This window comes from Alexandromys fortis, unplaced genomic scaffold (genome assembly GCF_014885135.2).
Source record: "Alexandromys fortis isolate MF-2015 unplaced genomic scaffold, M_Fortis_MF-2015_v1.1 scaffold_48, whole genome shotgun sequence".
Lineage (NCBI taxonomy): Eukaryota > Metazoa > Chordata > Mammalia > Rodentia > Cricetidae > Alexandromys > Alexandromys fortis.
Window position 1 is genome coordinate 3,428,208 of NW_026067947.1, and position 26,267 is coordinate 3,454,474.

Here is a 26,267-nt window from a genome sequence, read left to right on the forward strand (position 1 = left end):
TTTTACCGAGACATAGTTTCTCTACATAGTATTACTGGCTGTCCAGGAACTCATTTTGTAGACCTGGCTGGTCTCAAGCTCACAGAGATCTCCCTGCCTCTGTCTCCTGAGTGCTGGGATTAAAGGTGTGCGCCACCACTATCTAGCTAACATGAGATATTCTATCTCTGACAGAATGAAATTACAAGAGCTTTAATCTGGTTTCATTAATGAAGTGGATAAAAGTAAACGACTATTATCAGCTTCACCTTTCATGAGTTTCTATTTGAAGTGCCCAATGATATTAGCATGGGTCTGGCATCCTTCTTCCATTTAGAGAAAAAGCTCTATTAAGAGCTTAGCCCATTAAAAACCTTAAATTCCTCTTTTGGGTGTGTTTTGAAGAAATACTGAAATCCAACCTGAGTGAAATCAATTCAGAAAACATCATTTGATCTACATGAAAAAACCTGTGTCGAGGTAGAGCATAAACACTTTCTGCCATTGGATTGGAGCCCCAGTCTTCTTAAAATAAATATTCATCTTGAGAAATAAAGAGAATTCTTCCGGGTCTCTGGATTTCTTATTTTTCAGTTTCAGTGTTTCAATATGGCGCCCAACAACACAGAAGGAAAGAAACTAAAACTATCTTATGGGGACCAGTGATGTGGCTCAGGGGATAGAGCGCTCACTCAGTGTACATGATGGCCAGCACTTCATAGACTCAGGGCTGGCAATGCGTGTGGCTAGCATGCAGAAGGCAGGGAAATGAAAACCCAAGGTCATCCTTACCTGCATAGGGAATTCAAGGCCAGCTGCAGCTACAGGAGACTTTGTCTCAAAACTAAACTAAACTAAAATCTCTTTGAAGTTACTGTTTGTGGCCAACCTCTTGGAAAAAACAGGAGGAAACCACATAATAGCTCACTGAACAAGTTCTGATGTTTCAACGTCACCACTGCCAACAGGTTTAGTATGAAACATAATTTTTTAAACTTGAACAAACAATAAAAAGAAATGTTGAGATGTTTACAGCATTCAGTGGTTAGAAAATGGTAATGTCAGCTATGGCAGGAACATTCGGGCACCCAGTTTCTAACAGAGGCACCTAACTTGTCTGCCCTGATGCCCACAGGTTCTAGCCCTCTACCCAAGGCACAGAAAAATACAGGCATTCGTGACTGTGCTCATAAAGGGGCAGAGAGGGGAATGACTATGGGTCACCTTTTGGAGGTCACTATGTACTTGACTCACACAACTCATGGCAAGATCCATGCAGAAAGAGAATTGTCTGCTTTCAGTAATATGTTTTTAAGTAAACTTTATTATTAAAATAACTTGCAAATAAATAAAAGTATCACATGCCAAAATTACCTAGAACCAAAGTTTATGTAGCCCAGTATAGTCTATCCAGTTATAAAACATATTCAGAATGGAAACTGTGGGGCTTGACATTAAATTTTAAAGATTATACTTTAGGTCCTTACCCACCACCAAAACCAAAAAATCCACAACAGAACTGAAACTAGAAAAAAATTAGCTTTAGATCCTCTTTCATAACATGTGTCCATTACCTGCATCAGCCCTTCTTTCATCTGTTTATATTATACTTAGCCTTCCTGTTCTTTTCTTCATATTGTGCCCATATGTACAGTTGTTTACATATATGCATTTATTATTGGCTAGATTCTGCACAAAAGGGAGAAGATGCAGGTTTTCTTCTGAGATTTATGACCTCCCTTAGCATACATTCCAAGTACATCAGTTTTCCTGCAAAGTTTGTGATTCTGTTTCTCTTTAGAGCTGAGTAATATTCCATTGTTTTTATAGACACCAAATTTTTATTACTCATTCATCTGCTGATGGATAACTAAGTTGATTCCAGGTCTTTGCTTTAGTGAACAAAGCAGCAATAAACTAAATCCTATGCCCACCTTCACCTAGAAAACTGTGAGAAATAAAAAAGGAAAGAGTTAGTTTACATGGTATTGAATTAAGGACAAGAAGTAAAAACTGCTACAATCTTTTAAAGAGAATGATTTGACTTAGTGATCAAGAAAATGTCAAAGTTCCACCAGATCTGGAACTGTGTCCTCTTTTGCTTTCTGGGCAATGTGACAAGACACTCGGACCAGCAGCAACTTGATGAGTGAAGGGTTTACAGCATCTTACATTTCCAAATGTTCTTCCATCACTGAAGTAAGACAGGGCAGGCACTCAAGGCAGGGACCAGAGTCAGGATCTGAATCGGAGAGACTTGCTCCCAGGCTCAAGATCAGCCAGCTTTCTTTCCTGCTCAGCCCAGGCCCACCTGACAAGGAAGAGTTCCACCCACACTGGGCTGGCTTCCTTCATCAATTAGCTGCTAGACAATGCCCAACAGACATGCCCACAGGCCAACCTGATAGAAGCAATTCTTCAATGGAGGTTCCTTCTTCCCAGGTGTGTCAAACTGACAGCCAAGATTTGCTATCACAGTGTGGTAAATACACTTCAGGAATTTATTCCAAGCCAGTAAAATTCTATACTTGGATGTTCCTGAAGCATCACACACTCGGGCTAAGACTGGAGGCAAAGGACATAACTAAGAGCAAAGCAAAGGTTATGTGAATCTTGCTAAACTGAGAAGGCCGGCAGCAAGCCTCGGAAAGCATTTTACAGAGAACATTGACCAAGAGTGTTCCTAATGTAAGCTGAATAAAAGCCAGGGACAAAACAGCCTAATCTCACTTACAGGTGTTTAATTCACAAGAATGGACTCAAAAACTAAATAAATAAATAAAAATGAAAACCCAACTGTATTTAAGTACAGAAAAATGTCAATAAACATTTTGTGTATGTATATACTGATGTGTGAGTGTGTGTGTGTGTGTGTGTGTCTGGTGTGCATGTAGAGAATGACACTGAGAATCTTTGTCAATCTGTCTCCACACTGTTTGAGACAGAGTCTCTCAGTGAAGCTGGAACTCACTGGTTCAGCTAGACCTGCAGGCCAGGGAGCCCCAGGATCCTCCTCCTTGGGCTCACATTACAGGTGTACACTGCTGTGCTAGCCTGTTTACATGGGTGATGGGGATCTAAGCTCAGGTAGCTGATGCTTATAGAGGTCACTGACTCAGTAACCTCAAGCACAGCCTATAGTACTTAGTAACTTAGTACTTAGTAACCCCAATAGTACAGCCTTTTAAAATAAAGACTATTATCTCTGAAGACATTCTGCTACTCAGAATTCCTAAATTTTAACAGCAATATTTGAACATGTAACCTTCTTATCTGGAGTCAGATGTGCTACCGTTGCACCATGAGGCCTCCCCCATAGAACAGCAAGCATCACTCCAGCTGCCAAAATGCTTTTCTTTTTTCTTTCCTTTATTTTTGCTTTGTCAACATGGTTTCTCTGTGTAACAGTCCTGGCTATCTCAGAATGCTCTTTATAGACAAGTCTGGCCTCAAACTCACTGAGATCTACTGGCCTCTGCTTCCCAAGTGCTAGGATTAAAGACATGAGCCATCACTGCCTGACCAAAATACTTTTCTTATGGATAAAGGATGGACTAAGAATCTTTACAGACCAATTATTATAAAACTTGGGCCTACTACAAATGATCTGTTTGACTAAGTAACTGGGAGATAGTTTTCAGCATAGGTTAAGAAGGAAATGACAGAATTAGTGAGTCCTATTCTAGAGGAAATAATTATGAACAACTTGGGCATCCCCAGACTACCTTTTACATCTCAAAGGGTGAATTTTATAAATTTCTGGAGGAAAAAAGTCCGTTTATCAAAATAAATAATTAAGTTTATGGTTTCTCTCCAGCTATGACTCAAAACACTGATTCCTCTAAAAAAAAAAACTGTTAATGTAAATTCACTATCAACCTGGCTGTAAGTCTGAGCCAGGATTCATCAATATGCACCCTCTTTCTACCAAGTACACCTACTTAAGAGAGTTTATTTTCAAGGTCATAAATGTCTGCACTTGAAGCTTCATTCCTATATTATACAGATGAGCAGGGATTGAAGACAAAGTCGGCAACAGAGACAGCACCTTGTACTCTGTGCATGGTGGACGATCTGGGGGAAGCAACTCATCCCCCAAAGAGCAATGGAGCAATGGAATTTTGATGACATCTAATGACTGTGCGACCTCTGACGGTCAGTGTCATCCATATGAGAAAGGCTAACAAGGACCCTTCCTCTTACATCGGAAGTGTTGCTTGGTTGCTCCTTCAGCCAGAGGGGCTGCCACCCAGGCCCCACCCTGTCTCCTTGGCAACCCATGCTTCTGCAGCACAGAGGCTTCCTTTCTTCTGAGAACCGGCCTTGGCTACCAACCTCCTTCCACATATGTGCATGTAACTAACTAGATTCCCCTCTTGTCCATCATTACCTCCCTCTGGGAGGATCACAGGTGGAATCAGGACAAAGCATATGAACTCCAGTGAAGCTGGCTTCACCCCTAACTCCAAAGGGGGACGGACTGACTGAGAGGGGTTCCAAAACCACACCAAAGCAATCAGGGAAGGAGCACTCGCAAATGAGCTGTTAGGGAAAGAAGGCCTCCTGGGAGGCAGCTGAGAAGGAATCTCCTTCTCATTAAAGGGGACTGGACCACAGAGGCTTGCTCTTTCTCCAGATCTCAGCCTGGAGGGGGTGTGTCAAAAGACCCTTTCACAGTGTTCACCTATGACTATCAAAAAAAAAAAACACAGATATTTAGTAGCCAAATTAATTATGAAGGAGCAACAAAAATAATTTTGTGATTGTGGGCCACCACAACATGAGGAAATTCATTTAAGAGTCGCAGCATTAGGAGCGCTGAGAACCACTGCTCTAGAGGATGCGGCACAGTTGTGTCTACTCCACTAGTTGCCATAGCTACCAGGTCACAGCAAGCTTTATTCCAAGAGGGTGATCACCTTACGCCCTGAGGGAAAGCCATACTATATACAACAAAGGCCCACCCTTTTGTAATAGCCCCAGCCACCACAACCTGTGTATCTGTTTGACTGCACCGCAGACAGTGAGCTGCTATGGAAATACCACATTTTTTTTCAACTTTATCTTTTCCATTCACAGAACAGAACCTGCCTTACAGAAGCAGGTATAGTCATTAAAGCAAGTCATCAAAATCCTTGCAGATTCCAATGCACAATGGTGAATCACACACACGGGTAAAAAGAGGAGTAGTGAGGACACTGAGAAGCTGGAATCCTCCGCATCGCTGGGGGAAATGGAAAACAGACAGGTGGGTGGCTCCTCAAAAGGTTAAATGCAGAAGGTACCATATGGCTCAGTAATTCCACTTCTAGGTATGTACTCAAGAGAACTGAAAACATATGTCAACACAAGAACCCATATATGAATGCTCACAGTACCTTAATTGTAAAAGCCAGAAGTGGAAAACAAGTGTCTATCAACATACAGGTGAAAAGCACAGCCAGTGGATACAGTGGGATGATAGTACTCAGTCATAAAAAGGGACGGAGTATCGGCTGTGCTACAACATGGATAAACACTGAGCATTATGCAGACATGCAAAGCCACACAGATAACGCCACTCACAGGCAATATACAGAATAGACAAGACAGAGGTTGAAAAGTATGTCAAATGGTCGCCAGGGATCCCCTCACCTGGGGTATCACCTTCCGGCCTTCCATTACTTGAGATCAGGTACACGCTGAAATTTTTCAATGGGTATTTTGGGAGACAGACATCACACATAATTTTTACTGTAGCATTTTTGTAACTATTATACTAAGATATTAGTGCCATTTTCTTGTCGATTCTAATTTACGCATTAAACTTTACCCTAAGCATGCAGAGCTCAGGCCTGTCCATAGAGTCAGGCATGCACAGGGCACCTTAGGACGGATCTCCACGAGTGAGAGGGTCTCTGTGTGATCCTTGACAGCATCCCCGCCCACCAGATTCCATCACCGTCAAGCCCCAGGGCTTGCTCTGTGCTCTTCCTTTACAGTCAATCCCAAGGCTGTGTTTCCTCTTGCATTCCTCTTCTTGGACAGCGTAAGGAAGGAAGTGGTACAATGAGTAAGCAGACATTTCTCCTCCTTGCAAAGCCAGGACCTGCTGCTACTCATTCCTGCAAACCGTGTCTCTGGGTCCCAGACCCAGGCGAAGAAGAAAGTGGCCAAATGTGCAAACCTGGTGAGAGTCTGGGTTTAGAATCAAGACTCTGCAAACAAGACTTCGTCTTGGACTTCTGCCCGCTATGCTGGGAAGCCACAGAGGGACCTGAAAGCATTCAGCTAGAGCCCACTAGATGGCTGCTCTGCCCTCACGGTGGGCACTAGCCTGGCAACCACACGAGGCCCTGAGATGGGCCAAGGGCTCACCATGTTCTAGGCCCTCTGCCCTGGGCTAAGTGTGTTACAAGCCTTCGCTTCTCTAATCGTGCTCAGGACAAACATAGCACTTTGTGGGTTAGGAAAACGAAGTCCACAAATGTGTAATGGTATGTATCACAAAAATGTGTAATAGGCAGGGTCACATGGCCTATGCATGGTGAAATAACCAGGGATCGGAACCTGACTTTCAGGCTCAGAAGCCGAGGAACTATTTGTGTAGCTGGACTCACTGATGCACAGGGAACACACTCTCTCTGGACACCAGTCACAGGAACCAGTACATCCACTATGCCTGAGGGATGAGATTGTACCGGATTGGGCACCATGAATTACCCTCACAATGCTCCCCACGCTGTCACATGCCAGCAAACCTTACCTTCCAGAAAACAAACTGTGGGTACAGAAACCTGCCTACGCCTATGCAAACACCAACCACCAAGACCTGATCCTACTGTCTGGTTCAAACAATGAAGTCTGGTTTATCAACTGGCGAAAGTAGATCATCCCTGGGTATTTAGCTATGCTGTGACTTACTAGTACTCACACAGATATGCGGTCAGGACTGAACAACCATGCCTTCCCATCCCCTCCTTGAAAACAACAGAAAAAGATGAACAACACCCTTGGTGAGTGAGACTTCCAGATAAACAGGACTTGAACCTAGTGAGGTTCGGTAGATACGTGAAGAAGCCAGTTTGGCCATGCAAGGGAAGATGGAGCCAAACCACACAGGGGTGCGTGTGTGTGTGTGTGTGTGTGTGTGTGTGTGTGTGTGTGTGCATGAGCACTAAAGTACATCTATATGTGTATGTGTGCACTGTCAGTGAGTGGACAGGAAGGACCAAGATCTGCCAGGTCTCTAGTTGCCTTAGGGGGTTACACAAGTGTACTGAGATGCTCTTTCAGCAAAGGCAGGAAATGAGGAGCACTTTACATACATCCAGATTGCTAGAAATAGAGAGGACCTTTCCAGAGTGTGGGCCAAACTTAGCAAACTTTATTCAATGTAGTATATATTCAAGTGGTCATCAGAACTAGGCCAAGAACAGAAAGACTTTACCTCTTCTGCAGATAGGACAACCATGGGCTCTCCTGAAATTTTTGGGATGAAGACCAGAGTAAACCTGAAAGACAACACTCTTTCTAGATATACCACTAGTCTACTGGAAGAGTATGTGAACATTTAGAAAACCTTGTTTATGAGCTTTGGGCCTAAAAGAGGAGACCTTCCAGCTCTAACTGAACACCTGGTGGAAATACACCCACTCAGTGTTCCTTTTCTGCACACAGCTGAGGAACCTCAACAATAGTGTGACATTCTGGGACCCCTCGACAGATACAGCTGTGTGTTCATACCACCTGCCCCCAGAGCCAGAATTCGCCACACACACCTTCCAAAGAACACGGCACGCTGGTGCCAACCAGTGGTGTGACTTCTCCCTCTACAGCCCTCCTGGCACGTGTGAACACCCAGAGCATGTCAGATTATGGCAGATTATGGGTAAGAAGATAAGACTGGAGGCACATACCTGCTTGGCACCATCTGAATGAGGCTCCCTTGGGCCACCTTAGGTTTCACTTCCTGTTATCTGCACCTGCACCAGTGGCAGAAGCAAAAAAAAACACTGGCAAATCCAGATGTCAGAGGCTTAGCTGAAAGCGAAGAGACAGCTAAAGCAAGTCAACCTGACCCCAACATACAGCAGGCCAACCAACCTGGGTCTCCAATGCCCACATCTTTGTATGAGGTGTGCCATCTTCCATCTTTGAATCATCTTTGCAAAATGCATCCTTCTTTCTAAGTCTTGGCTACTTAATACGCTTTGAATCGGGAAAGATGCAAGCATTATAAACAGTGTAAGAGCAAACGTGTACAGTGATGTTTTCACAAGACTAATTCAGTCCACAGAACGAACTGAGTCAGTTAAATCACATCTGGTTGGTTAGGGTTCTCTGCTGGTGATGTATTAGGATTTTTTTTTCTGAGATGGAGCTTCACACTGTAACTCAGGCTTGGCATGAAGCTCACTATACATCTCGAGTTAGCCTCAAACTCGCAATCCTTCTACCTTAGCTTCTCAAATGTTGGTATTACAGGTATGCACCACCATGTCAGGAAAAGGGAAAGTAACAGAAAGGTTAATAGCCCTGACAAGTGTCAATCAACTCTTCAGCTCACAGTCCCTGAACCCAAGTCCTTGCCCTTCACCACAGCCCTGCAGTGTGTCCGACATACAAGAACAAGTGAGATCAGGATTTGGTTACACCTCAGCCAGTGCCCCAGACTTAGGGCCCTCAGCTTTAACCCAACAGAAATGAAATGTATTTAGCAGAGCTTGTTTATTTTAATCAGTCGAAGTTGGGAACTTAAATTCCTCTGTGAGTGCTAACCATCCTTTAGGGAAGTTACTTTCATTTTTTTGGGGGGGAACAAATGGGAGAAAAGCCAACCCTCCAGCAAGGAGTAAGGTCTGCCGACGTCAATGCTTCTGTCACTGAGGCCTGAGAGAGTGTGAAGGGTCAGAAAATGAGAGTCCAGATTCTTCACACCACAAGTCAGCACTCCCCAAGCAGACACTACACGGGGACCCTTACAGTGTAAGGCAATTTTGCCCATCAGTACTTTCCTCACAGGAACTCACCATAAGGATGTATGATCTGGATTTTAACCAACTGATTGTACACAATTCCTTCTCCCACGAAGTCTTGCTAATTATACATATTTAGTGTGTGCTGGGGGTGTGGGGGACACAGCTAAAGAGACTCATAATAAGAAATTCAAACCAAGGCAACACCTGCCTTCTGGCCTAATGGAAAAATCAATTTGTCAGGTCTTAATTAAGTACCCAGGCTAGAAAAAAGCGCCTGCTCATTCCTGCTGTACAAACGTCCTGGATTTTAGGAAGTCAAAATCTAAACGGTGGCTGTGTAGTGTGGGAATCAGAACAACCATAAAGAAGACTTGTCTCATTCTGGATGCCATATATTTAACAAGATTGAGTGGGGTAAGATTGTTGACAAAGATCCCTGTGAATAATCACATTGGTTTCAGACGTCCATTGATGCTTGTATCAAAACATCCAAAGTTATCCCAAAGCAAGCTAGGGCAGCTGGTGGCCAGAGAGGACTGTTTCCTGGTCCACTATACATTTTGAGCCAACAAATAAAGGCGTAAATAGGAAACTAATAAACAAGTAAATGTGAATATTTGAATGACTAAATGAACGTTTACACGTTGTACTTCCACAATGGCAAATGAAGTCCCTTAACTCCCCCTCTATGTTTTACAGCATCCCTAAGAAATGGAAACACACAGGTGAAAACTCCAGCGACTGGAGAGATGACTCATTAAAACACTCATCCATAAAGCACGAAGACCTCTGATGGATCCCCAGCACCCATGTGAAAAGCCAGGGGTGGCGCTATGCTCTTGTAATCTTAGTGCTAGGAAGCGGAAGTAGGTGGGTCCTTGGGGTACATGGCGAGCCAGCCTAGCCTACTTGGCAAGTGGTAGAGAGAACAATCTCAGTAAATAAATAAATAAATAAATAAATAAATAAATAAATAAATAAATAAAAAAGGTGGACTGTACCTGAGGAGCAATACTCAAGGGTGACCTCTAGCTCTGACATGTGTGCCCACATGTGCACACAAGTGCTCAGACAAAAATAAATAACACTCTGACCAAGCTGCTCCAGGGACATCCAGCACAATTAAGGCAAGTCCTTGCCTACTTGTAGGTGACAAATACAAGGCCAGCATGAGGTCCTTCTCCAACCCTGAACAGCACCAACAGTGGGGGAGAGAGATGGAGCCTGTATGTGGATTGTAAGTCCATACCTGCCCCAGACAGAGCCTCCTTTCCCTGGGAACTGAATGAGAGATGCTTTGCCAGGGAATAAATAATGTATTCAGATCCCAAACCAGAGCAGGGAAAACCCTCATTTTGTAACCTAACTTTGGGGCCAAAGTAAGTAGCATCGCTAGTTGCCATAGTGACATCAAAGGGGCTGTTATAAAGGGCATCCAATGGAAATATAAAAAATATGGTGAAGGAAGGTTCTTCTGCCACAAACCCACCACTGCTTGAGGGGCCACAAGAATCACTTTCTGAGGCTGATTTGTGCTTCCTTTTCCCTCATCACCAAACCCTGAGCTGGAAAGTCAGTCCCTGTTCTTTGTGGGGAAAGTTCCAGATCTCAATTGGTCCTGAAAGCACATCTTCCTACAAATGGCAACATCTGTGTTATCAATCTCCCTCCCTGCAATGGCCAAAGGCCACAGAGATGTAGAACGTCCATCCTCCAGTATGGTCTCCAGGTATTCTACACAGCTCTTCACAGTGTTTCCCTTTGGCTCTAGACAGACAGTGAGAGCCAATTCTTTCCTTGCACAGAGAAAAATGTAGGTAAAGTTGGAACAAGGGAAGACAGCTCAGCAGGTGAGAATTTCCCTTGTCGGCTCTTGGCATGAAAACAACTACCAGAAGAAGAGAAAGTGAACTACAATGCCTTCTCATAGAACACAAATTCGGGTAATTAGAAGAATAATTGCAATCAATACCTAACCACCGAAATGCAGTATTTGCATGGGTCAATACTTGCTAAAGGCTTTGCCTGAGTTGCTAACATGCACCTCCTGCTGGCCAACAGCAGACACTGGTCCTACCACTAAGACCATGAAACTCAAGTAACCCCTTGAAATTCAAGCAGTAACTACTCACTCAGGAGGCCAGAATGTAGTATATAGAGCATCAGAGCCAGTTATAGAAGAGAATCAAAACTGCTTGGTTTGAGGTGATCCAGTTGATAGTTTAAAATTGAGTAATAGAAAATTAAATTAAAAATCCATTCTTGCTGTGGGATAATGCTCTTGTACACTGTAAAGATTTGTCACTCATATTGGTTTAATAAAACACTAATTAACTAGTAGCAGGTAGGAAGTATCAGCAGGGCAAACAGACTAAGAGAATTCTGGAAAGAGGAAAGGCAGAGACATAGTCATATAGTCATCAACAGACACAGAGGCAGCAAGATGAGAATGCCCTACTGAGAAAAGGTACTATGCCATGTGGCTAAACATAGACAAGAACTACGGGTTAATTTAAGTTGTAAGAGCTAGCTAATAATAAGCCTGAGCTAACAGACCAGTTTATAATTAATACAAGCCTCTGTGTGCTTCTTTGGAACTGAACAGCTGTGAGAGGGGGCAAGAAACTTCCATCTACACATTCTCAGCTTCAAACTTAGATTTAAATCCTTATGATTTCATCCCTGTGAGGAGTGTGCCCCTACTGGCCACTAGAAAACATGCATGCTTAAGGACACTGGCTTGGGTCAACCATTCCAGAGTATGATAATGAAGCCCAGAATTCCTCAGAAGGAATCTGCACATTTACTAACTCACACTTTGGAACAAGACAATGGACACTGGCTCTTTCCTGAGGTCTCCATCCAATTTAAGATCCAGAAACCTCCTTAAGGAATGAAGGTCAGGGTAGGTGACAGCGGTGGAAGTTAACAGTAACAATAGGCACTCACAGGTGAGATCCTGGGAGAGGGGTGGTGGAAGGGAAGAAAATCAGGAAGGAGCATGAGCAGATCTGAAGTCTCAGAAGCCAATACCACCCCTGCAGAGGGGACCCAGCGCACATGTGGTGATGGGGGTGGGAGTAACGTGGTTGTTGTAAAGTGACATTAATAGCCAACCTCTCTTTTTGACTTTGGGCCACAAGTCCCTGCAGGGTCCACTTCATTTTCTGTGTCTTTACTGGAAGTTCAAAGAGCTCAAGTACTCAGAATTTCTACACTGTTAGAGGAGCTTATTTCATGGACTACTGGCGCTCTAGACCTAGGTTCCTGATTCTCTAAAGTTGATATAGAATGAAGAGACAAAACTATTGTTTTTCATCTCACCCCAAATCCATGCTCCAACATGAGTTTGTTTACTATTGCCATATCAGAATCCTGGAAAAGCAAGGCCCAGAGACCACGGAGAGACTGAACGGCATGTCTGTAGGATCGTACATCCATTTCTAACCCCAGGAGCTATGTGAGGATAGATACTTCATACTGTGTTATCTACAACCAGGCCCCTGCCTTCCATCAATGCAGTGCCAAAGGCCTGCTTTGTACGTCTCTGGATTCCTAAAGACACGCCAGTCAAACGTCAGAGAACATTTGGCCCTCAAGGTGCTTCTCTCAAAAAGAAGAAAACAACAAATACGTTGACTGAAGGGCCAAGTAGCCATTAACAATTACACAGAACACATTATGATGCTATAAGAAAACGCTCCTGGGCTAGGGATGAGTGGTAGAGAACTTGTCCAGCACCACCAAAAAAGCTTCTGTTACAGGGAAAAGTCAGGTCTGTCTGGGTGAGGGTAGATAGTTCAGAGGGCACCTGCAAAGCTGGCAGGAAGACACAAGTTTCTGCACAGCACCTATGTAAAAAGCTGGCCTTGGTGGCATGCACTTGTAACCTAGCACGGGGAAGGTGAAGATGGGTGGATCCCTGGGCCTCACTGGCTAGTGTAGTCTAACTGGAAAATCCTGTAAAAGACCCTGTCAAAAGATTTGAAAAAAAAAAAAAAAAAAAAAGATTGTTCCTGAAAACCACTACCCAGCACAGACCTCTGATTCCACAAGCATGCTTGCACACACATACACACACACACACAAACACACACACACACACACAGAACATCACCTCCATGACATTTTCCAAAACCATATCCATATGTACATACAGTGTATAGCCATGTACACAAACATATTTTTCACTTAGCTACATATATATAAATATATATGTCAATATCACATCCCCTCTCTGGACTCCAGTCTCCTTGTCACAAACATGTGACTGGCTTGGACCATCAGTGAGGTCCTTTGCTGCTCTGACAGGTTCTCCCCTCCCCCAGTCTTCATGCCCACATAAGAGAAGCTCAACAAATTCTTCCGTTAACACTGTATGGCTCAAAAACAAACTGGCCCCCACTTGCCTCCTCATTCCAATACAAAACTTTAATGCTCACTTGGCAAAGGAAAAGAGAAGGAAAATACTTTTAAAGATATGTATATAGATAATGGATATGACAAGCTACAAATAGTTTCAAGACATCATTTCTGGCTTACTTATAGTAAGAGTAGCCCCAGCCCACAGGCTAAAGATACGCTACAGGGCTCAAGTTCAAGGTCAAAAGAAAGGGTCACCCTTTTTTGATCCTGTGCGCACACGTGGAAGCATGGTCAGACTCCCTGGGATTTCCCCATCTGAAAGAGAGGCAGTTGCCAGAGCCAGGCTCCGTGACCACCCAGGATCTGAACTGCTCACAGGTGTTCAAAAATACCGAGGGATCGCATAATTAGGAGCATTAAGCAATCATCTCTGTGCACAGGCAGTTGGAGAAAGGAAAAGCAGAGTTTAGGCGACGCTTTGGGAGATAAATTCCACGGCTTTTCACTAAGTTGAAATCTTGGCTTTGGACACACATAAAAATGAGCCTGGCTGATCTTAGCTCCCAGTGGACATCTGCCAGATCACAATGGTTGACCCAGTTGGCCCGCCTTACCGCAGGGAAGACCACTGCTGGAAGAGCAGATGGCAGGACTGGACAGAGCCAGCATGGCCCCGTGCAAGGGACATCAGCAAGGAAAAGCAGGACTTGTTGGCCCCGGCTAGGACAGGACTGCGCTTTCTAGAGAATGTTACAATGTATCCTTGGAAGAAGTGTCCTCCTAGCTGGCTCCCATCAGATGCTCACATCTTTCAATCATCCGTTCTTAAAGCCTTTAAAACACAGCTCTTTATTCTCTCTCTCTCTCTCTCTCTCTCTCTCTCTCTCTCTCTCTCTCCAACTATGCAGCAACAAATCAAACTCCCATCTTCAGAGATGCAAGTGTCTGCTACGAAGAATTTTACTAGAAATCCTAGTGACACAGGAGTTCGCCTTACTGCTTCCCACAAGTCTTAAAGATGCCATGATACAAGTCTGACTCCTTGCTGAGAAACCACTACCAAGTACAACCTTCTTGGCTATGAGCAGCCCACTTTTTGCTTAAATTAAAAGTGTTGTTTATTGGCTAACAAGCTCTGCTGGCCCCGTTAAAAATGCCCGTCATTTCACAAGAGCACCGTCCAAACATTCCCCTTCCGCGCTATTTTCCTTCCTTCTGCAGAGAAACATCAGCTACCTTTAGACTATTCTGTTTAACATCTCCTGCCATTTGTGCTATTTACTGAGTACCTGATACTCTAATAAAATGTCAGCGCAAATAACCAAGTTGTCCAGGAAAAAAAAAAGTTCTCGCAACCTTCCCTGGCTTGTCAAGGTAAACATTTAGAGATGGCCTCTGTTAGTCCTGCTGACACAAACAACTTTTCTCTTTCCTCTCAAATTACCAAAGATTATCATTTTACTTTGCAATGAGCCTGATGAAATTGAAACTCTGTACATCAGAATTAAATATGTTCTATCTACTCAGAATGAACAGTGCATTATTTATCACTAATACTTAACGACAAAAAATGACCCTGATAACTCTCCCCGATTATACCGCTGATGACATCTCGCCTCGCACCATCGATTCTCTTGGTCATTAGCATAATCGCGGTGCCTCAACTATGGCTTCTGCAGAGAGTTTGGTAACGGAGCTGAAAGTAGACGTGCACACTATTTTAAAAACACGTTCTGATTCCCATCTAAGCATATCTTTATTTATATGGCTTTCTTACCATCAAGATGCCAGCCCTTTAAATTATGCAGAAATCACTTTCTCCACCGAAGAACAAGGTGCTACATCATACCCAGGATAGAGAAGTATAAAGAGCCTGGTAATTAAGCGTCGCTCTTTAACTCACTACCCTGCATATGCAACTGTTAAGTTCTAAGCCAACTCTTTAAATACAAATGAGGAAATGGCCAGGCTCTTTCAAATGAATGCTTATTTTTTCCCCTCATCCCTTAATAGAAGAGATCGGCCACCTGAAAGATTATTTTTAATCAAACTCCCTGATAAATGGTTGGGATTATTTAAGGTTATTTTCCTCTGAAAGTACATGCAAATAAGCAAATCACAGAATTGAAGTCAGGACTGAAGGCTTCACACAATTAGTCCAAATTTTAGGCTGCAAGGTGTTGGGTTCAAACGTAACGAGATTCAAATTCAGCACTGCAAATGGGTCACATAGAAAAAGAGAACCAGGGGCTGGAAAGCTGGCTCGGTGGGGACAGCACTTGTTGCTCTTGCAGAGGACCTAGATTCAATTTCTAACACCTACATGGTGATTCACAGCCATCATTCACTCTAGTTCCAAGGGATCTGATTCCCTCTTATGACCCGCTCATCTGACTTCCGCATGCACATGGTGCACATACATGCAGGAAAGACATACACAGCTAAAATAAGAAAGGAAAAGGGAAATCAGCTACCGCTGCATGTACCCATATGGATGAATTTCACTAGCTATACTAGACACTTGTTTAAAGCCAGATTGCCAAAGGTACTATAATATAAACCTTTGCACATAAACGTAAGATCTTCCTATGGGGGATGCATACTTATATATTAAACATAGAAATACATGTGGGGGCAAAGGCTGCCTGATGGGAAAAGTGCCCCTCCTCTGGAGGACTGAGGACAGATGAGACCAGCGGTCTTTATACCAAACCACTGTGTGTTTCTAAGCTGGACCAGAGACGCATGATGCTCAGCAGAAGTATTTCTTTGTTCCTTTAGTGCCTTACATATTTCATAGCCCAAACTGAAAACTACAAGCATACAGCTGTCTAATTTCCTTCGTCTGAAATTCTCATCGCTGATGGATGAAGGCATCACCATTAGATTCAACAAGTGGGCACTGGGGAGAGACCCTGAAGCCCTGTGCCCCAACACCAAATCCATTTCCAAGGCTTTCAGAAGCACTTGCTATTACCTCATGCTGAAGGAATTCTTTACCAGCAGTGCGATGCTATGGGAAAGTCATCTCCACCACAGAAAGTTTCTAATTTTAGTGAAAGTAACTGTCCTGTTTCCGAAGCAAAACAAAACAAAACCAAAACTCTGAAGTGAGACTCCTCTTTGGGGATCTGCTCAGTATTCCATCGCTAGGAACGCTGGCAGTCCTCGTATGTGACATCAGAAGGCAAGAGTGCTAGAGAAAGGGGAACTTCTGCCTATTGTGGAGGATGGGATGCTCCCATCCCCAGTGTGGAATGTTTAGAAACCGCTGGAGTTAACCCAACACAGAGAGGTGTTGCAGAAGCAGCCCCCGTCTGCAGGGAGGAACAGAATTTGCTCCTAGTGTACTTAACTCAAATGAAAGCCTCGTGCTTACTGTCGACCTGCGTCCCGCTGAGACAAAAGCCATGACTTAGAAATGACGAACATATTTAGGCAGCAGTACCCTTCTTAAACCCATAGAATACACACGAAATAGAAGCAAATCTGCACGGTGTACCGGAAGAGCCCATTCAAGAAACTGTTTTCATAGACGGGTTCTCTCCCACACCCTCTGCCATCATACATGGACACTGATAGTTTCTGAAGCTGCGGTGTCCCCTTCTTTTCAAGGCTTGACAAGCTGCTCTCCACGTAATTAAACACAGACAACTTCCTATTCAAAAATCACTAGAATACATCGCTAAAAGGGGACCGCTATTGATTCCCTAATGAAATATCAGTTAATTACTTAACCTTTCTTAATGAAATGATTAACATCCTTCCAACAAGCAAGACACATCAGTTACCATCAAGATGGGATTTCCTCAGCCAATGCAAAGTACGGCTACATGCCCCATCTCCTTCCACTTCACCTCCATCCTTCCAGTCACAATTACGGTCTTTGAAAGGGCCACTCAACTCAGTGGTGAGTACACCCTGGCGCTGAAGTTTAGCCTACTCTAAATGTTTTAAGCACATAGAGGTCTAAGCAGAAGCAAATGAACTTTGTGTCACAGAATTGTCCCAAACAGTACCAGAACCCAGTGCCAACCTAACTGCAAAATCCTGAACAGTAAGAGCTGTTATTAAAATGAGGCCACACCCAGGATTAAAATGCAAATTAGAAAAACAGTGAGAGGGATTTGGGTAACTTCCATTACAAACACAGACCCCACCTCCACCCACCCGAATGTCAGGATGACTTTCATTTAGGTAACTCTTTGATCTGAGTAGGGAGACCTTCAGCTAAAGATCTGGATATATAAACCAGCTCCTCAAGGCTTCATCTTCCTTTATCTCCTAATCTTAGAAAAGGCATTCTTGTCAGGATTTTGCTTCTTTATTTGTGTGGCATCCTTGGCTAGGCTTTTTCTATCAGTATCTGTGCATGCCCCATCACATACACAGAGAATCTCTCAGCATGCTTAGAGAACTCACACACTTGTGCCAGCAGGTTCATCCAAGGAGTAGACCGCTTAGATTTTGACATCAAAATGGAATAATAAGAGAAAAGAGGAAATTCCAGAATGCCATTTGATAGGAACTAGCAGCCATCGGTGACCACACCACCCAGCAATCACACAGGAGACCAATCACAAAGGAAAGTATCAGACACTTGGTAGAAGGTAATGATGCTCCAGAATGTTCCTAAGACTCTTGTGTGGCCTGTGTGTCACCAAGCCATGTTTCTGAGCTTGGCTCGGGAAAGAAAAGTTGCCTTCCTTTGCTAAGGTCTCCCGGTGGCCCAGCAACACAAATTCTCCCGCCGCCGCCGGGTAGCTGCAGGCACTGTGTGACCCTGAGCACCAAGGCAGCCAGCTTTCTTCTCTTCTTGTCTTCTGCAGCTGAGACTTCTGAGGATGCTCTCCTCGAGCACAAAGCCTGGCCCTGCCCCAGATGTGATAGGCCCGCTCTGTGCCAATCTTTGCGTTTGAACTACAGCTCTGTTGAGACTCAAATATTCATGTTTGGTTAAAAACAACTGACTTTTCACTCTAAATACAAACTCAAATAATAATAAAAAAAAATAACATAGGACCAGGCCTCAAAGTAATATAAATAAAAATGGCCAACATCACTCAGCAAGGGAGGTGTCACTGCCTGCCTCCAATGACAGCAACCACTGAGGACCCTGTGTCTCAGTTCTGTGGACATCAGAACTACAGAAGAAATTTTATTGTAAGTATACTGTACTTGTTGGTCACCAAAAATTTGGAGTCGAAGGTTGAGCCAACGGCTAGAGGCCAAGAATGCTTGCTACATAAGTATGAGGACCTGAGTTAAGATCCAGTACCCAGGTAAAAGCCAGGACTGGCTGGTACACCTGTAACTCTAGCTCTGTGATAGGGGAAGACACAGAGACACCCTGGAGCTTGCTGCCCAGGCAGCCTACCTGAAAAACAGCCAACTCCAGGGTCAGGAAGAAACCCTATCACAAGGAAACTAGGCAGAAAGTGATAGCCAGAGCAGACTACTTAGCCTTCTGTGTCTCGGTGCACACTGGTGCACAAGTGCACACATACACACACTAAGAGTTACAATTCAAGAATGTGTATTTTAACAACCACCCTATCCATCTGCATTCTTAAATTCATCCTCGTTCATTCATGCCTCACCCCCAACGTGGGTGTGCAGAGGACCTCACTTTGAAACATCCAGATTAGGACTTCCTCAGATCTCCCTATCTCTAACAAGAGCATCTACCTGGATCCCTGTGTTCACCTGGAGGGAAGGCAGAGCTCCAGCAAAACACCCCTCTAGATAGCCCACTCACTGACCTGAAGCAGCAAAGCAAGCCCCTGATGCTGAAGTTCTAAGCTCAGAGGCAGCCCTCCCTCACCTAACTCACAGGCAGGCGCCTGAAAACACAGAAAGGCAAAGGCTGGAATGGATGTGTGAGAGAGAAGACATCTTGGGAATTCACACTAAGTTTGATGCTGGAAATACAACCCAGAATCCTAGTCATCAAGCAAATCCTGAGATTAGCAAAAATCAGAGAACCAGATGAAATGTCACTGTACTCCTGACTTGTGGGTAATAGACAAACATGTATCCAAACAAAAAAATTCAGAAGAAAATCCCCGTTTTAAACTAAGAGAATCTACTCTAAAATATACACAGGGACCCATCAGTGACATGTTCTCATTTTCTGGTTGGCTACTACAAAAGGCACGCCCATCTTTAACATCTTCAAACTGCAGGAGGGCACGCTTTCCAATCAGCGCCCCCCCCCACCTCAGCTACTGAGTTAGCAGCACTATGAGAAAATAAACTCATCACAGAAAGATGCAAAGAAAGACTGGAGTAGTAAACAGAACCCTGGAGCACGACTGTGTGTATATTCATATTCCTTAAAAAACTATTTTATTAAAACTGTGATCTGGAAAGAAAGTGCAATTAGCTCAGGACAGGCACTGCTGAGATGCTCCGAACACACTAGACATATGTAAATATTTCACGGTATCAGTTCCATTTGAGTAGACCTGTCAGGATATTTACAGGGCTTGACAGTACTTCGGTCTTTAATTAAAATTTTGCCCAGATACTTTAATGTAATTTAAATAGATTATTAGTTGTCAGGATCTAATATAAATTTTGTTTACGATTTCGTTACTTTAAGTACTGGGATTGAGGAAACTAATTTAGCCCAACAACTGAGTGGCTTGGAAGAGCAGGATCAAGCCAACAGAAAGCCCCCAGTGCCCTATGCTCACCCCAGAGCCTTAAATTACGACAGCATCACTGTAAACTGCACCAGGTGAAATCAGCCTCCCTCAGTGCCCACACCAGGCTTTTTTAAAACAGAGGAAAAGACCCTTGCACCTGTTCAGGTGCCAGGCTTTTCCTTGCATGTTCTTCCTTCTCGTGGCTGCCTGAGAAATACTTCCTTCACGTTCAGAACCACACACTAACAACCAAAGAAGCACTTGTTGTGTTCAAGAGGAGAGCATACACTGAAAATGGGTGTCAGGGGATGGCAGAAAGCAAAGCAAGCCCCAGAGAGAAGGTTACAAGCCAGCCTTGGCTGACATACCTCACGTGAGTACAAGCGGAGAAAAGAACAGTGGCCAGCACCTTCTCATGAATGGGCGCTGCCTTCTACACAAGGTTTGAGAAATGCCTTCCCACTAACTGACAGTAATTAATAAGAATAATTTACTAAAGAAACAAAGAAGCTGTCTAATTGTCTTTCCTAACTGCCATGCACTTGACCTCCATGTACTGCCTCTCTGCAGAACACCAGGCTGGAGCCCACTGAGCAAGCACATCACGGGAGGGAGCAGAAGCAAAGCATTTCTTAAAATCAAATGCTCCTTACGTTTATTTTGAGGTTGGGGACACAAGCCAAATCTGTTTTCCCTCCATTAACCCTGTGGTCATATGCACACTGAGATAAAGAATTTCTGAGGGAGGGAAGGGTTAACTGGCCTGCGGGACGCATCCTAATTTGGCCAGGTTGGCCCCTATTTTAAGAAGTCCTCTCCTCTCACAGTCTGCTGCTGCACCAGCTTTTTGGCATCTCCAATTTTAATTCATCCAAGTGTCAGACAAGAGAAGTAATTTTCGAAATCCAGTTGAAGACGGCCCCTTGCATACCGTGTCTGGCCTGTGGCTGGCTGAGTGGCCTGCAGATGAAGGTAACAAGTCGAGGGGATGAGCATTTAAAAAACATGCAAACCTTTCTGGCTGGATTCTCTTACAAGCTCAGTGTTTGATCACCTGGTAGGATTTACTGGGGAAAAAAAATCTCTGCAAATAATAAATGTATATACAAAACCTCATGTATAGATTCACCTGTTCAGGCCTTAAGTGCCTTTCTGGGGTTTATTTTCTTTAGGTAACCAATTCCCTGCTCAGGGCTTTTATTTATATTATAGATTTTAAAACATGCTTTAAGACAATGGCCAGTATTGCTTACTTAGCAAAAACGGCCTTCACTGAAATGTACAGAGGGGTTATTATATCTAACAGGATAAGAATAGAAGGAAAAAGTATCAGGAAAAAAATGTTTTAAATAAAAATAGCACCTGTGTAAACGAAGCTAAGCTCTGGAAACCCTTTCTGAAACCTGCAGAAACAGCCCATACTTGATTCCTTGAAGTTGCAATTAAATTGTAGTAATTTAAGATTATCAAGAGAGCAAAGGGCAGCCGGAGGCCTCTGCAGAGCTCCCCTCCCTACTTAATGCTCTGCACTCAGGGGTTAAATGAGTTTCTTTAATGTAAGTGCCTTAAAGTAACCAAATCATAAACAAAATTTATACTATTTTCTGTCAGTCTGAAATCTATTGAAATTTGATTAACGTGTCCCTAAAATTATTTTTAAAAGGCAAAACTCTGGCTATCCCCTTTAAATACTCTTGCTATAGCCACTGAAATAAGATCAGACCTCTAGCACCTCAACTTGTCAGAATACACTGTGGGGTGTGTGTGTGTGTGTAAGAGAGAGAGAGAGAGAGAGAGAGAGAGAGAGAGAGAGAGAGAGAGAGAGAGAGAGAGNGAGAGAGAGAGAGAGAGAGAGAGAGAGAGAGAGAGAGAGAGAGAGAGAGAGAGAGAGAGAGAAATAGAGGTGGAAAAATAATGCACAAGATTAAGCTTGAGTTTCAAGAAAATGTGAAAACCAAATTAAAATGCATACAAAAAGAGTGGCTGCAAAGAGGAAGCTGGACTCGAAAGAGGCTGTTAAATGTGCTATCCCCTCCCTTCTATTTCATAATTCTGGTACTGGTCATGCTGTAGTAAAATATATTTGTTTGGGAAATAGCCCAGTTCTTCTGTTCATTTCAACAACTGCTACAAACACAACACCCTTCCACAGAGCCTAAGAATGCAAATGGACAAAGTCAAGGGTCTGGAGAGAAGCAAGGAAAACCTTAGTCACAGGGAAAATAAAAATGCTTAGGCCCAATATTAACTCAATTAACTTCTGCTATTGTTGGTGCAAATGATCTTACTAGAAAATATTTACAGCTTTTTAAAAACATGATATACTGCTGAAAATTGCCCAACAGCATTCATGTGTATGTTTAACCCACATTGCCTAATTGTACAATAAAGGTATACCCAATAAAAGGGCCAGACTTTGAAACATGTTGTGGACCATGGTTATGAAACTCTAGCTTATTAAAAAATACAAAAAAAAAAAAAAACCAAAGTAGTCACTATGTGACAGGCACTAGTTAATTAAAAATATAAGCCTTAAATGACAAAGATTTTTTATTCTTTGTGTGTGTTTACTTATCCTATTTCCTACTTTGTTCTACTTAATTAAAGATGACATTTAATTTGGAGATAGTTTGTAACTGGAAAAAAGTGTTACATAGTTTACACTTCAGCATTTAAATATAAACATAGTATCTTGAAGACATCTCCAGCAATGTAAACCCTTTCATTTGACACAGTAACTTTGAATAGTTGATAGTTCATTTGTTTAACTTGGATAAACCTGTGAAAATAAAATGCTAAAAGTGATTACTGTTGCGACTCTCCTTAAAAATGTAAAGTAGGTAAAATTTCCTAGACAACAAGGGAGGCCAAGTTACAAAGAACCGAAATAAAGTAGCAGCTGGTCATACTGAATGTCAATCAAAGAAGAAAAAAAAAAAAGAGGTCATGTGTAATCTAGAGAAGGCTATCCTCTTTTTAAATTCCAAGAGTGGGCTTCATCACTTGGGTTTCTTCTTTTTTTGTTTTTAACTACACAGCAGATTTAAACCCTCACATATAAAACCCTGGCTTCCCTGAGAAGGCAAAGCTTCTAAGCTGGATGTGAGAAAATGTTATCTAACTGGTGTGGGAGTCTAATGTTGGTAAAAAAGAGTTCCACGGTGAGGTTCTGGTTAGCCAGCAAGACAGAATTGAGATGACTTAATATTCTTTTTGGATACCTTTTGGGCGTGCACTCTCCTAAAAAAAGAAATGTATTACAAAATAGTAACTTGTTTAGCAATTTAGCATCCATAGGAACTCAAATACAGACCAGAGGCTGGGTATTTCCTTCCAAGTGAGGCTTCACTTGCACAATAAAGATAAGCAATTGCAATGGTCCATTTCTGCATAAGTGAACATAGAGCCTTTCTGGGTTCTCCCTTACAGCAGACCCTGACAACAGCCCAGCAGCAGCCCTGTTTGATCTCCCCTGCTTCCTTAATTTGGGTTGTCAAGGTTCAGCAGTTGGAGGCTGTTTACTTTACTTTTCAAAGAGAGAGAGAGAGAGAGAGAGAGAGAGAGAGAGAGAGAGAGAGAGAGAGACAGAAAGAGAGAAGAAGAAGAAAGGGGGGAAAGTGCGTTCTCCCCGTACAATGACTAATCCAAAATGGGGGGAGTAGAGGAGCTGCAGCCACTAGGAAGATGCTGAACCTCTTCCCCTTTGCAGTAAAATTTTAGTTGACACTTTGAATGGTAAGTGGTTGAATTTCATTTATACTTTTAATACTCTTTAATTATGAGACATCTGAAAGAACGGAGGGGGCAAACCCATTTCAATATTTTTCAAATATGAGCCCAGCTTTTTTTTTCCTTTTTCCAGACTCAAAAGAAATAGGTAATTCAAAATCAAAACCAGAATGGAATTCTTGAAAATGACCTGAAATAGAAATTAGCAAAGACTCAGTTGCCTCCATTAAGCAAGCAACCCCTAGCTAGAAATCACCTCAAATCTCACTAGCCCTTATCAAATCCTCATCACGCTAGCCCAAAAACTCATTCTCACTGTGGAAAATAAGAGAGCAAGGAAGGTAAAAATTAAGATCCTTCAAAACATTTTCAGGAACAGAAAAAAATTCCTTAGATATCCTTGGGTGATTTTCTCAGTTCAGCTATTTTGCAAGTTCTTCCAGGCTATGGCCCAAAGAAGGTGAAGTGCATAAGGGCTTCAACCGGCAGACTCGTCAACCAGAATCCGAACCGTTCCCGCAGCTTTCTGCCTTAAAGAGCAGAGACAAAATAAGAAATCTGAACTTGGAAAATACCTGGAGCCTGCCGTGAGAGCAACCCTGGGCCCTCAGCAGTGAGCTTAATAAGCTCAAATGAAATGTTCATATTAATTTCATTATTCTACTTAAAACACCCAAATGAAGGGGCTGGGGGAGGGGGAGAAAAAAAAGAAGAAAGAAGTTTCATTTTGGGTCCTCTAGTCAAGCTATAAGAAAATGAATTAAGATGAAAGCGTAGGATGAGCCTAGCCTAAATCAATACACTCTGAAATCAGTCCAGCTAGGGTATTGGACACAATGGCTTGGAAATAATTAATAGTTATAAGGGGGGAGCGAGCTGAGAAGGAGAGCAAGGGATGTCACCACATCTTACACTTCACATTCCACGTTAACTTTGATCTCCAGATTTTTGGATTTAGGGAAGAAAGTAAGAAAAAAGGAGAAAGCAGGTCCAGTATTTGCTAGCACCTACCAGCCTAATGGGCACATTCCCGGCTCCCCGCGCCTGGTCACAGCGATCTTGTTGCCCAGGCGGGCTGGTACAGAGCTCTGGCTTCCCCCCCCCCCCCCCGCCCGCGCGCCTGCCACCGCCGCCTCGACTTACCCACTGAGTCCGGGGAGGAGGCGCCGGCAGCTCCACGCTCCTCTGCGCCGCCTGCCCCTCGCCCGTTCGCCCGCTGCGCGGCCGTCCTCCTGGGGCAAACTTTCGGGGTCTGCGATCGACAAGAGACCGGGACGACCCTGAGCAAGTCTTCCTTCCGTGAAGGTTTGGGGGTGGGGGGGAGATCCAAGGGTACTAGGTGATTAGGCGGAAGGGGCCAGGACCAAAGATAGAGGTGGCTACGGGACGGAGAAGACCCCCGAGCGCAGGACTAGGGAGGAGGATGCGCCGCAGGGAATCCCGGCAGGGATCCGGAGACCCGGAGCGCGGCCTGAGCCTTAGTCTCAGCACCTTCCCGGGATCTTACAAAGTTGCAACAACAAAAAAGGAGGGGCAGGACCGGGGAAAGGGGTGGGATAGGGCTGCTATGGCAGGCGCAAGGTTTGGAGTTACAACTGTTTATTTAGTCCTTAGGCTCCCAGGGGGCGGGAGCTGCGCGGGAATGGGGGTGCTGCAGGCAGCAATTTCCAAGCAAACACGGGGGAGGGGGGCATGCGACTTTGTTTCTGGGCGAGGAGCTCCCTGGCGCCCGTGTGTGTCACCGCCAGTCTCCGGGGACTGAGGCGGAGCTCACAACAGGTGGGGAGGGGGACAAGGAATCAAAGTTTCCGAGTGCGACTGGGGGCGGGGGGGCGGGAGGCGGGGGGGGGGGGGGGGCGAGGGGAGGCGGAGGCAGCAGATGACCACGACCCTGCGGCAGCTGGCAAACTCCTTGGCTCCCGGCGCCACCGCCACCGCCTCGGTCCCCACCCGAAGCGCGCGCTGCCTCGTCTCTTCGGCTCCAGAGAGACGTCTCCGAGGGACAGGAACCGAGTGCCGAGAGCACAGGAGGAAAGCTGCGCGCAGGCGAGAAATGGAGAGCCATCGGTGGCTGGGACAGGGCCGGAGGGACGCGGTGGCACGCGCGTGTCGCAGGACAGATCCCTGAGCTTAAGAGGCGCCGGAGTCAGAAGCGAAAGTGTTTGGTGGCGGGGGGTCCAGGGTACGGGCGTCGAGAGTCCTCGAGGCGTGCCCTGTCCCCATGCCCACCCGCGATCCGGCTACGGCTGGCGCGGACGCTGTTTCTGACAAGCGGGGGCCGAACGCGCGTGGGGTGCGTGTCTGGCAGAGGGTGCGCGGGTGTGTGTGTATGAGTTTTCCAGGCTCCCAGGGGTTAGCTAGAGAGCGTCCACACCGCTGAGTTCGGACCAAAACACGCGTGGCTACAGGGATGTCGCCAAGCACCGGGCCCAGGGCGCAGGCGTCCCTGCTAAGCCCTCCACCGTTCGCCGGGCAGCCCAGGGTACAGAAGGGGCACGCCACCCTTGGATAGCAGGGGAAAAGTTTGCTCCAAGTTCAAACTTTGAGCTCCGTAAAGGATGCCGCACACCCCCGCCAACCGCGG

General features: G+C 44.4%; 1 protein-coding gene across 7 annotated transcripts in view; it reads right to left on the reverse strand.

The window, feature by feature from the left end:
* The window catches only part of Foxp1 (forkhead box P1), a 622,100-nt gene that overhangs the window by 595,098 nt on the left and 735 nt on the right, over window positions 1-26,267 (reverse strand). For 5 of the 7 annotated variants that reach the window (XM_050149375.1, XM_050149373.1, XM_050149374.1 and 2 more), the window contains exon 1: window positions 24,827-25,149. The gene's annotated coding sequence lies outside the window, so the exon portion shown is untranslated. Of the gene's footprint in view, window positions 1-24,826; window positions 25,150-26,267 lie in introns of those variants that run through there. The other 2 variants (XM_050149366.1, XM_050149370.1) reach the window with 1 other exon arrangement.